This window comes from Rhinolophus hipposideros, assembly GCF_964194185.1.
Source record: "Rhinolophus hipposideros genome assembly, chromosome: 16".
NCBI classification, from domain to species: domain Eukaryota; kingdom Metazoa; phylum Chordata; class Mammalia; order Chiroptera; family Rhinolophidae; genus Rhinolophus; species Rhinolophus hipposideros.
Window position 1 is genome coordinate 6,512,701 of NC_138062.1, and position 12,470 is coordinate 6,525,170.

Genomic DNA, 12,470 nt, shown 5'->3' on the forward strand with positions numbered 1-12,470 from the left:
GAAAGAGTTTATTAGCCGAATGCTCACCAGAAGGTGACCAGGTCCTGAGGCATGCAGTCTAAACCACCAGCATCAGCGCCAAGTAGACAGGACAAACATGTCCACCATCCTGGGACTAACAGACATTTTCATACATGATGTATTGGGGAAGAAAGATGTAAGTCGTTTTGTAAGAGTTTACACTGGCTGTGGATAAGGGGTCGGGAAAATGTGTAGCAGGGACAATACTATGATAGGTGCACAGCTTGTGAGGAAGAAATAGGTACAACTTTTGACTGGTGGTGGGCTGCAGTCCTGCAAGGTCATGCCTGTGCAGGATGTGCTGGCACCCATGGTCCTACAGAAGTTGATTCAGAGCTCCAGCACCTATTCAGGAATGTGAGCAGTCTTTTGCTAGTCGGCCCACAGCTATTAACTGGTTAACTGCTGCTGTCTCTTTCTCTCACTTGCTGCCAGAGGTAATTTAATTTAGGGCATCTCAGAATTTTTCTCTGGTCAGCACAATGCCATTAATCCTCAAGTTTCACCGAAAGGCAACTTAACAATAACTTATTTATGCTTGCTGACTGAGATCTCCGTGAAAAGGGAGGAACGCTTTTTTTTTCTTCTTTTTTTGCTGTTGTCGTTTCAATGAATGAAAACACATTCAGTTGTGGATCTGTGGTTTTGTAGGTGTTTTGTTTTGTTTTGGTTTGTCTTGGTTTGTTTTGGTAAAGACATTGAGTTTGGATCAAGGCGCTGTTCCAAAATCAGTTTATGTAGAATGGCTTATCATATTTCCATCTTCCTTCTTTCCTATACTCCAAGATAACCAAATGCCTTATGGCAGCTGTCCCTTTCCCTACACACTCAAAGCTGTGTTGACAACAAGCCAGATTCTCACTTTCTGAAACTTGCTGGAAATCCTCCCAGAGGTTTTCCTGGCGACTGAAGGTCTCTGCATCCAAATTTCAGAAACAAGAAGAAACTCACGCAGTCATCGGGCCTTCTTTCACTTCCACTGATGTTTCTTCAGGTTTCATAACTGTTTCCCATCTCATAATTAAGAGATAATAATTAAGAGATCATTTATTTCCAAATCTTCCTACAGACAGAACTTTTCCATTAAAATCATGTCAGGTTTTTTAGTTTTTAGATTTTGTAAGGATTGTCGCTCTTACCATAAATTCTTCCTATTACAAAATTCATAAATACTAAACATTGCTTTTAATATAAGTGCTCATTTCTCTTCTTCTATATATACAGCACAGAATAACTATTTAACATTTTCCTAATAGATTTTATGAATTTGGAGGTAATACTGACTTGCCCTTCCCGTTACGGTATTTTCCACATTTTACAATCTCAGTTTGCTTGACTGTTGGCCATGGTCCCTAAACTGCTTTTCCTCCAACTTAATATTCAGTAATAACAAATACAGAATCTTGGCTGTGTCTTTTTACTTACTTTGGTGACAATGAACAATTTATTTAACATGTCTAAAATCATTTCCTTCGTTAAGCATGGGCAATAAAACTTATTTCGTATAACTTGGTAAGGATTACAGGCACGGTAACTGTGTACAGTGCGCTTAGCACAGCGCCAGACACACAGCGCTTGGTAAACCATATTCTCTCCAGGGACCTGAGCAGAGGAGAGCACATCGTTTACAGGATAGTTCTTCTTAAACAGAAAGAGGTGCTAAATGAGCCTTTTACCAACATTCCTGGATTCCCCGGAAAGGGTTTTCTCCCCTCTGTGGCCAGTCACAAGTGCTGCGGGTCCTTCAGCCCTCTACCTGACTTAGCAGGGATGGGCTCTGCGTGTGTCTCTGCCCATTGGCCTGTCCTAAGTAGGCTATTTCTTTGCAATGTCTCCTCTGATTGCCTTCCGCCCGTGTATTCTGCCTGCTGTTCTCATTTCCCCAACTCCTGAGCTGCTGTTACTATCCTTCAAATTGAGGGCACCCAAGGATGGAAACCTGCAGGGCAGCAGAATGAATTTAATCCCGCTGTTACTCTCTGTTCTAAACTGCTCAGCAAGCCAAGAGCAGGTCCTTACAGAAGGCGCTGCCTCCTGCAAGTGAAAGGGTAAGGAACTGTGAAAGCAGTTGGCTCAGTCCCCTGAAGCCACTGCGGGGTTAACGTCCCATAAACACGCCAGCAGCCAGCGTGACATCTCCTCTGCCCCGGTCTGCAAATTCCCAGTGTAACTGAGTCTGTCTTTAAAGAAATTTCCTTTATTGGGAAAAGTAGTGAAACTTAAGATGAACAAGAAACATTCTCAATTCCTTGTGGTAGAAAACAGGTAGGTACTGTTTAATTTCCTCCCAGTAATTCCAAAGAGTTGATGCTTTAATCGGGGAAGGTAGATGGATGTTTTTGCCTGTGGATTGAAACCATACAAATATAAGTTACGCTGCTTGTAAGAAGCTCCGTATGGATGCTCTTCTTTTTCTTATGACCTTACTGTCTATAATTTGATTTAAAGAATTCACCTTCAGTGCAGACACATGTCCCCTGCGAAGGCTAATAGGAACATCAAGGGAAGACTCTTCTGGAAAAAAAAAATTAAAGTTTTTACTACAAATAAAAGATAATTGAAAATACAAATCTGGTCCTTTTCCTCTCGTATACACTGTATTTTTTAAATAAATTTTTAGGGGCAATGACAGGGACCATTTGTGATATTATAGTCAATGTGATTCTAAAGACATCCTTTTTTTCAGAACTTTGTGTACCCTTCGTCCAATACAGGCAAAGTGAGAAGAGATAGCTAATTTTGTTTATTTGGTTCATATTACAATTTTTGTTGTCCTTTAGCTCTTTTTCAAATTATAATATTGTGATGAACCAAACACAGTTACAAATCTTGCAATACTGTTATTATTATAGGTTGTTCTCAAAGATAACTATTTTGCTTATGACATGAAATTGCAGAATATTTCTTCAGAAATTTATTTAGGGGACCAAATGCTATCACTTTGAAGAAGTGTGTACGTATGTCTCCTCTATAAGTCTTGACTTTCAGCTGTAAGATTCACCTTTAGTTTCAACAAGTCTCAGCAATCTCTTCATGGCACATCCCAAATAAATCACAGGTTCCCACTGCCAGACCTATCCTGCAGTTTCATTTTCATAAATAGAATATTTCAAAATATTTACTAGTTGTGGAAGAGAAACCTCGTTGCTAATGTTAATTTGGCTTTTAATCTGCTTCTATTTCTTATTTATCTTCCTTATGTTTTAGCTTCGTTACTAACACGGCATTCATTCATCAGGTGTAAAATTGTGTGCTACCTCTAGTCACTAAATCGAAAAGTATAGCTGCATGAAAACACTGCAATTGATCCTGCTTAGTCAGAAAAGAATCCTTGTCTGCACATAAAAATCCCATTAGTTGTTTTGATGGAATTAATTTATCCCACAAAATCCATAAACCATCAAACAGTCAGCATTTTATGAAGGACTGTGCTATCATTTACACTGACAACCTAGATTGAACGTACATAGGCTGGGTCTATAGTCTTTGTCACAATACCAGAAAAAGCAAAAAACAAAAACAAAAAACAAACAAACACAAAAGAACATCTTATGTAAACTTTGGGGACTAAAAAATGAATATTTTCCCTCCCACTTTCCAAGACTCTTAGCTGGGCTAGCAATTCAAACAACATACAGCAGACTAACAGGTGAAAATCAAATTTTAATAACTGTGAATGGGGCACTCACATGAGCATGAAAATTGCGAAGATAGTGAGGTAAAATCGGATATATACATCTTTTGGACAATGGAAAAGGAGGAGGCAGAGGTCTGAGATTTCAAAGGAAATAGGCAATTTACAGGTAGTTGAAGAAGAGTGGATGAAACATACATGGCAGGTAAATTTTTACTAGTTGCAGAGGGTGATTTAGTTAACAGGCCCCTGCGTGGAGCCTTCCGTATTAGGCTGAGGTGAATATGCTAAGATCTCCTTCTCAGAGCAGGTCTTTCCATCTGAATCTCTAGGGCAGGAAAATGGGGAGAGCAAATATTCTTTCTGAATCGTTTGTGGCTTAATAACCAGGTTAAAATCAATATCCCAAAAGGCAGTTTTAGGATGGCAAAACTTGCATCTTCTTCAGCTATAAGAGTTAAATTAGAATTATTCACACTTAATCAGATCATCAGTGACGAAGGAAGTTATTAATAAATGAATAAGGGACAGTTATCTGAGTCAAGTCAGTTAATTTAGAATATCATTTGCTAAACTTAACAAGTCATGTGGTGGAAAAAGGAAAAAAGAGGCAACTAACGTTTGTTTTGTGCCTCAACAGGTGTTTCACATGTATTAACCTTCATAGCCTTGTAGTGAAGGTATTATTATCTTCAATTTGCAGAAAGGAAGCTGAAGCTAGGAGAGGTTAAGTAATTTGCCTAAGGGCATAATGAGAGGCAATGGTAGACACTGGATTTGAAATTAAGTCTGCCTAACAAAGTTCACACCTTCCCTGTTGCCTGCTGCCCATGCAGGAAGCAGTTTCGCACCCTTAGCTGACACGTGGGGTTGTAACCAGGGAACCTGTAATGAGTGGTGCTGTAACGAATCATGTTGACATGGGTCCAGCCAGTGTACAGATTGGCAGCTGAGGCCTACCTACGTAGATGCAGGAAAAAGGTTAAATGAGCCCCCAACGAATAAATCATATTTTAAAATCCTGAGCTGGAAAACAAGTTCAAAATCTCAAATTATTGTGCTTCAGGGGCTTTTCTTTTTCACCTGGAAATAAATTCACTTGGTAAATAAATAAGAGATATCCCGTGAAGAAATCTGCCTCCACCGTGAACCCATGGGCTCAGTCCCGATCCTTCTCCCAGATGTCAACCATTGTTTCATGCAGACCTTACTGTCATCTTTCTTTTGCAGAACATAAGATACACATTGTTCTGCATCAAGCTTTTTTCTCACATGACACAATACCGTGGAGATCTCTTACTGTTAGTATATAGATAACTTCTTCATTCATATTTTATAGTTAGTGCTCCATTATATAGACGATAATTTCTTTAATCAGTCTCCTACTGATGGACACGTCTTTCACATTTCTTGCCATTTCAATTTTTGTTTCTTTGCCCTACATTCCTCTTTTGTTGGGCAATTTCTCACTTTCAATGGATAAACTTGTATCTTCATCATTCAGACGTGTAGATGTCTGAATGTGAACACTATCAAAGAGGGATTTCTGGATCAGAGTAAATGAACGTGCAGTTTTCTTATGTATGTAGTTTTCTTTACTTTCTTAATAAATAAATTGTTTTCCTTGGGTATGTAGCAGCTTGTACTCCCACCTATTGTGTGTGAACATGCTGATTTTCTCATGCACTTTTTAAAAAAGGGTGTTTTTTTTTAAAAGATCACATTTTGGGGCTTTTGCCGTTCTGATAGATCAAAAAATACTATTTTAGTGTATTTCTTCCGCTATATGTTGTACTTGGTTATTGCTTGTATATGTGGAAACTGCTATTAATACATATTAATTGTGTACCTCACTGCTTTATTGAAATCTCTAACTGCTTATGGTGGTTTTTTAGCTGATTCACTTGGACTTTCCCAAGTATATGATAACAAGATTTGTACGAAGTGATAACTTTACCTTCTTTACAAACTCAACCTTTTCCTTTTTTCTTTTTCAGATTGTAGTGGTTACTAACTTTAAAACGATATTAAATAGTAATGGTGACAGTGAATTTTCTAGACTTATTCTATTCTTGATTTTAGAGGGGTGTGTCTCATACTTCTTAAGCATAAAGCTGACGTTTACACTGAGAAACATATTTTATCCTCTTTCTAGTGTTTTTTATCAAGAACTATTGTACTTTCTCAAATGTCTTTTTAGCATCCATGAAGTATAATACACACACACACACACACACACACACACACACATATCCTCTTTCCCCGAAAATAAGACCTAGCCTGACAATCAGCTCTAATGCGTCTTTTGGAGCAAAAATTAATATAAGACCCAGTCTTATTTTACTATAATACCCAGTCTTAGATTATAGTAAAATAAGACCAAATCTTACACTAATTTTTGCTCCAAAAGACACATTAGAGCTGATTGGTCAGCTAGGTCTTATTTTCGGGGAAACACGGTGTATATATTTCTCGCTGTATTAATAGCTTTCCCAATGTTGAATTCCTGCAATTAATCCCGTTGGTCATGATAAAATACTTTTTAATGTGGTGTGGTCCACTGATTGGTGATGTTTACTTAAGACTTTCCGCGTTAAAAATGAGTGAGATCAATCTGTTGTTCTTTCTCATGTAATCTTTGCCCCGTTTTGGTATCAGCTGACGCAGGCAGTCCTCTCTTTGCACTGTGCTGTCAAACTGTGAAAGTGACCGTGGTACTGAAACTATGCAGAGTGATGATAATCCTTAGACTCTGGGTATAACTTTTCCAGCAGTGGCCTTATTTGTGGTAACAGTTTCACCAGAGAACTTAACTTTTTAATCAATCCATGCTAACTTCTGATATAATGAAACCAACCTTTACTGGCAATGAAAGGTTTTTTTTTTCTTCAGTCTCCGCATACTCACTGTATGTGATTTTAACCGTAGTGGCTTCCTGTCCTTAGTACATTTAAACTAAAAGATCTTAAAGGAACTTTTGTTTGTTTTTCATATTCATCAAACTCTTTCAACATAATTTGTACAATAACTTCATGTAAGCCTAGAGCTCATCCTGTCTGTGCTTTGCTGTGGTGAGTTTCAAATCTTCTAATCACATTTGGATTACTACAGTGTCATCAATTTTCATGTCTTTGATCTACTTTAATCTTTGTTGGCCAATTTCCTCCTTCAATTATCCAGTTTTGTTAAATGTCACAGGGGTTTATCACTGTGACAAGGAAGCTACACAATTACGTGTTTTGCTGTCTGCGTGTGAAATGAGTAAAGATACTCAGTGACCAATCACCAACAAGCTTTCAAAGACGTGACATGGTAGTCACTGATCATCATGCATTTCTGTTACGTACATAATGATTTGTGGACTGAAGAACTAGCAGTGACGCTTTTACTTCATGCAATACTTGTAGTTAATATATCATGGTGACTGTAATTTGAACCCCATTGTTGAGGGACTAGTATTATTTGAACTGAAAATCATGCATATCATAACCATGTAATATGAAAACTGCATACGAAATATTTAAAAGTGTTTTTTTAAAGAACATTTTAGAGTAGTTTTAAAAACATTAGAATTTTCTGTTCTATGTCAGATAGAAGTCCCTTGTGGAACCATCTACTCTTGCTTTTTTTTCCAAGTTAGCTGTGTTTCTTCCATTGAAAATAAAATATTTCAAATTTTAAAAATCTTTTCTGGAGTCAGTGATCGTAAATTATATTGTCCAAGAAAATTGTTCATTTCATCCAGGTTTTCAGATTTATTTGAGTAACATTAAACAGCTTTCGAGGTGTGTCTAGATACTGGTTGTCTACTTCGGGTCTATCCCTTAAAGAAAGTATAGTTTTGCTGCTCTTCTCCCAAGCTTCGGAGACATTCCTACCTGCTCACAGCAGACCTACACTTTTGTCTGAGTATGTGACTTATGTGTGTCTTCTACTAATTACACTATAAATGAGCAGGATTTGTTAGTGTTCATGGTTACTTTTGCATAATATCCAGAAAGAGGAAAGGAAAATTGCCGACTTGCTTTTCATGTTTGTACTGGATATAATCAACTGCTTTTTCAGCACAGAGCTAAACAATTTTGTTATTTAATATGTATCTGTTTACCTCAATACTGTTGGTTTTATACACTAAATTATTTGTGAATTCTTTTGTTATTGTGGCTGCCAGGGTCTTCGTTTATGAGAAAAAGGTGATTATGAAAGGAAAGTATGAGGGAGTTTTTCAGGGATGATGGAACAGTTCTGTATCCTGATGGTAGCAGTGATTCTATGAATGTATGTGCGTGGTAAAATTTCATAGAACTGTAAAATACTGAAGAAAAAAAAGTGCATGTTAAAACTTGGGAAACACAAATAAGGTCTATGGTGTTTTTGTTTGTTTTAATGGTATTGTTTCACTGTCAATTTCCTGGTTTTAGTAAGTGAACTATAGTTATGTAATATGTCATCTCTTGGAGAATCCAGATTAAGAATACAAGAGAGCTCTCGACCATTTTTGCGAGTAAAATTAAAAGTTTGCTAGCGTTTGAGCAAACCCTTGCTTTAATTCTTAGATCGAGTTCTTCATACAGAAACTTAAACCTCTTAGATATTTAGATATACCTAAGAGATAGTAGGAAATTCAGTAATATTGTTTAGTCTCTTCACATTCAAGGTCTTTTGTGTGTTCACCGCCATACATAGTCCCAGCAATTCTTGGTATAAAGGAGGAATAAATATCAGTTAATGAATGAATGCTTTGGAATAGGTTTGTGACCAGAGAGAAGATCTACAAAATCTAGAAATTTAGGATGTTTTATGGTTTTTATTTATGTGTCTTATAGTGTCTTGTTTATAATCCCCAAAACTGTAGAGAAGAACAAGCATGCTGTACAAAGATGGAACCCACACAACTCACAGAAAAAATTATGATTTGTGAGGTGATATACCTAGACTGGTTGATTATGTTAGAATTCTTTGGTTGATACAGAAATCAACGCAAGCTAAAGGAAGTGTGTTTTCAGTATATTAGAATCTCACAGAATTCGTAGGAAATGAGAGGAATGTGGACACGGGCAGAGTTCAAGTCATCTATAGATTCTAGAAAAAGGAGTTTTGTGCAGCAAATAACCTTGGAAATATAGTGTCTCCTTTCAGTGCAGAGGACAGATTTCTTTGCTGTCCAAGATAATAAAGACAGTGGCTCTCTTCAGGGCAAAGGTTGAACACGTTGGCTTGTAGCCCCGTTGTAAAACTGAGGGCTTCCCAGGTTCAGGGTTCCTTAGCTGTGATGTCCGCCTGCTGTGCATGTAACACCCTTCTGGGACTGCCTCTGCATCATCCCCGGAGAGCCTGGGGACACGGAGAACTAATGCAAACATGAAGCTCGTGATGCCTGCGGTGTTCCGAGTAATAAAGTCCTTTGTCTCTGAACCAAGTCATGCGTCGTCTGCTGGTATCTATGAAACTGGCAGGCGGACTTGTGAGCTTGTAAGTGGGTTAAAATCAGAGCCGTCACAATTCTTACTATGTCTCCATTGACATAAGCAGTATAGCTGACGTGTTCTAGCTGGGGTTTCCTAGCGTATACTTCCCTCTCCAAATTACATCCTGAGTCCCCCGTGAGGATTCTGTATTCCCTGTTGGATACTATCTCAGGAACATAATTCAGTGTTCTGTCTTTTCCTACTTTAAAGATGGGGGTGTGATTCAAGCTAACCTCACTGGAACTTAAACAGAATGACACAAAGACAACGAAAACAATTGGTATTCATTCTTCCCAGCTCCCTTAAATAAATATTTCCTGCTATTTTTACACATCCTTTTTCTAGAATCTATAGATGACTTGAACTCTGCCCGTGTCCACATTCCTCTCATTTCCTACGAATTCTGTGAGATTCTAATATACTGAAAACACACTTCCTTTAGCTTGCGTTGATTTCTGTATCAACCAAAGAATTCTAACATAATCAACCAGTCTAGGTATGTCACCTCACAAATCATAATTTTTTCTGTGAGTTGTGTGGGTTCCATCTTTGTACAGCATGCTTGTTCTTCTCTACAGTTTTGGGGATTATAAACAAGACACTATAAGACACATAAATAAAAACCATAAAACATCCTAAATTTCTAGATTTTGTAGATCTTCTCTCTGGTCACAAACCTATTCCAAAGCATTCATTCATTAACTGATATTTATTCTTCCTTTATACCAAGAATTGCTGGGACTATGTATGGCGGTGAACAAAAGAGAAAATGCTTTTTCTCTCTTATTTTGTTTTATTCTCACATTCGTATTTAACTCATAGCAGATTTCTACTCTTTAGTTAAAAAGAGTTCTTAAGCTACAAATCTTTCATGGGCAGAAACCTTGCTTTTCTTTTCAGTTTCTATGATGGTGACTAGTTGATATTAAGTATTCAATAAATATTTACTGACTTAATAAACGAATCTTACTTTCAGTGGGAAGTTGTTGCCATTGAACATCTATCTGCATTATTGGTTACAAGCAATTGTCCACGGCAGAGATTAAAAGCATTAGAAGGGGGTGAGGAGATAAGCCAAGTTCTCTTTGTATTTAAGTGAGGCCAATCTAATAATTTTCATTAGTATGAATGTGGCAGAATACATTCTCAATGTTCAATAGACACTAAAAATCATTCCTTATTAAATAAGAATTTAAGTAGAAAGTATATATTCCACTTAAATAGAAGTAATAAATGTGAAAACTACAAATAAAAAATAAATGTAGGAATAGAATTTAATCTACAATTTAATGAAAGTATTTTTTGCACAAATCAAATGAGATATAATCCATAACTTTAAAATAAGGCAAAATCACAGTCTTCATTGATTGATTTCTGTCATCTCATCTTGCTTTCTCTTTTAGAGTCCCTATTTTTGTTTTAAGATCACATTTTCTTTTATTTTTCATCCTGGTACACTTTTCTTCTTTTACATCATCAATTTTGTTCCATCTGTTTTTGCCATGGATCCAACTGTTTCCGTTTCAGTGTCTATTAAAATGTACATCCCATGAGTTATTACCAGGTCTCAGACCAAATGATTACTGTTATTGCACCAGAAGGACTCATGGTGGAATCTCAGAGAAAGGGTAGGGGAGACGGGGAGTGTTGTGTCTGTGATGTGGAATGGGACTGACAGCTCACACTTACTCTTTTTGCATCCCTAAAAACTGCTGGCTTTCCATGCTTGCTGGGCAATTGAAGGACCAATGGATATGTTTTCTTGACGTTGGTGACAGCTACTAAGTTCTTAAAACAATTGACTGAATTCAACTTAATTGTCTCTAGTACAAAGAGGTTAGGTCAGATTATCAGCTAAAAGCAATCAAGCAGTCAACTACACATGTTCAAACTAATAAGAGATGAATAATTGGCGTGTTTTTCTGTTATATTCAGTACAAACTGAGTGAATAGAACAGATGGGAAATCAGTGATGAGAAAATACATACTATTTGATATTGAGTTTAATCCCTCTCTGAGCTTTGGTAAGCCAAGAGTATGTTTTAACAAGTGGCCTAAAATAGCAGAATTTAAATGTTTCTCACCACACAGCTGTTTCTGAATGAAAAGAAAGTGCAATAAAAAGAACAGTCATTGAATGCTTAGTATGCACAAGACTATTCAAAAGATACAAACATGAGTGAGACTCAGTTCCTGTCTAAAAGATTACAGTGGGAGAAAAGGAGACAATGTGTCTGCTTAATGCAGAGGAAAACATAAAACTCAATATGAAATACCACAGTAATTAAAAAGAAGTGCTCTTTGGCTTGGAGATGGGAACATCGATCCATGTGAGAAGAGAAACATAGTTGTGCAGGAACATAGAATGTTCTAGCAATAGCGAATATGCCAATGGGAATTGGGAGCAGAGGCTTTGGTGCATATCCAGTAGGGCTGAAAGGCGAGAGGAAATGGAAGAAGTAGCAGCTGGAAAGATAAGTGAAAGGCTGTCTGTGTAGGGCTTTTTGAGCCATGCATTGGCTGTGCCATTCTGTAAGAAATGAGACCTATAACAGGGTCAGAGGTAGGAGTATACCATAATCAGAATGATGTTCTGAAAAGATAGCTGGTGGCTACATGTTAAGACTGCACAGGACCGTCTAAAGGCCAGCCGAAGAGTCTGTGCTGTGATCGGAGCCATGCTTGAAGAGAACTGATCTGCCGTCAATGTGTAGGGTTGGACAAGGCACAGAGGAGAGAGTGCTGCTGAAGAAGTGTTCCTAGGAGAATACCACACACTTAACAGAATGGCTAACATGAAAAAAGTGACAATACCAAATGCTGGCAAGCATGCGAAGAAATCAGAGTACTCATATTGCTGATGAAAATGTAAAATGATATCAATACATACAATTACTCTGGAAAAATTTGACTGTCTCTTATAACACTAAACACACAATTACCATGTGACGTAACAATTGCACTTCTGGGCATTTATCCTGGAGAACTGACACCTTACGTTCATACAGAAACCTACACACAGATATGGATAGCAATTTTATTCATAATAGCTCAAAACTGGAGTCCGCATTCCATCGATGGGTGAACAATTAAACTGAGGTACACACATACCAAGGAATACTATTCAGCATTAAAAGAAACACAACACAACTTGGATACATCTCAAGGGAATTCTGCTGAGTGAAAAAAAAAAAAGCCAATCCAAAAAGAATACATACTCTGTGATTTCATTTATATAACAATTTTGAAATGGAGATTAGATTATTTGCAGGAGCTAGGAATGGAGGGGCTGGGTAGGAAGTGGGTAAGTGTGGTAATAAAAGGGCAACCCAAAGGTCCTTGTAGTT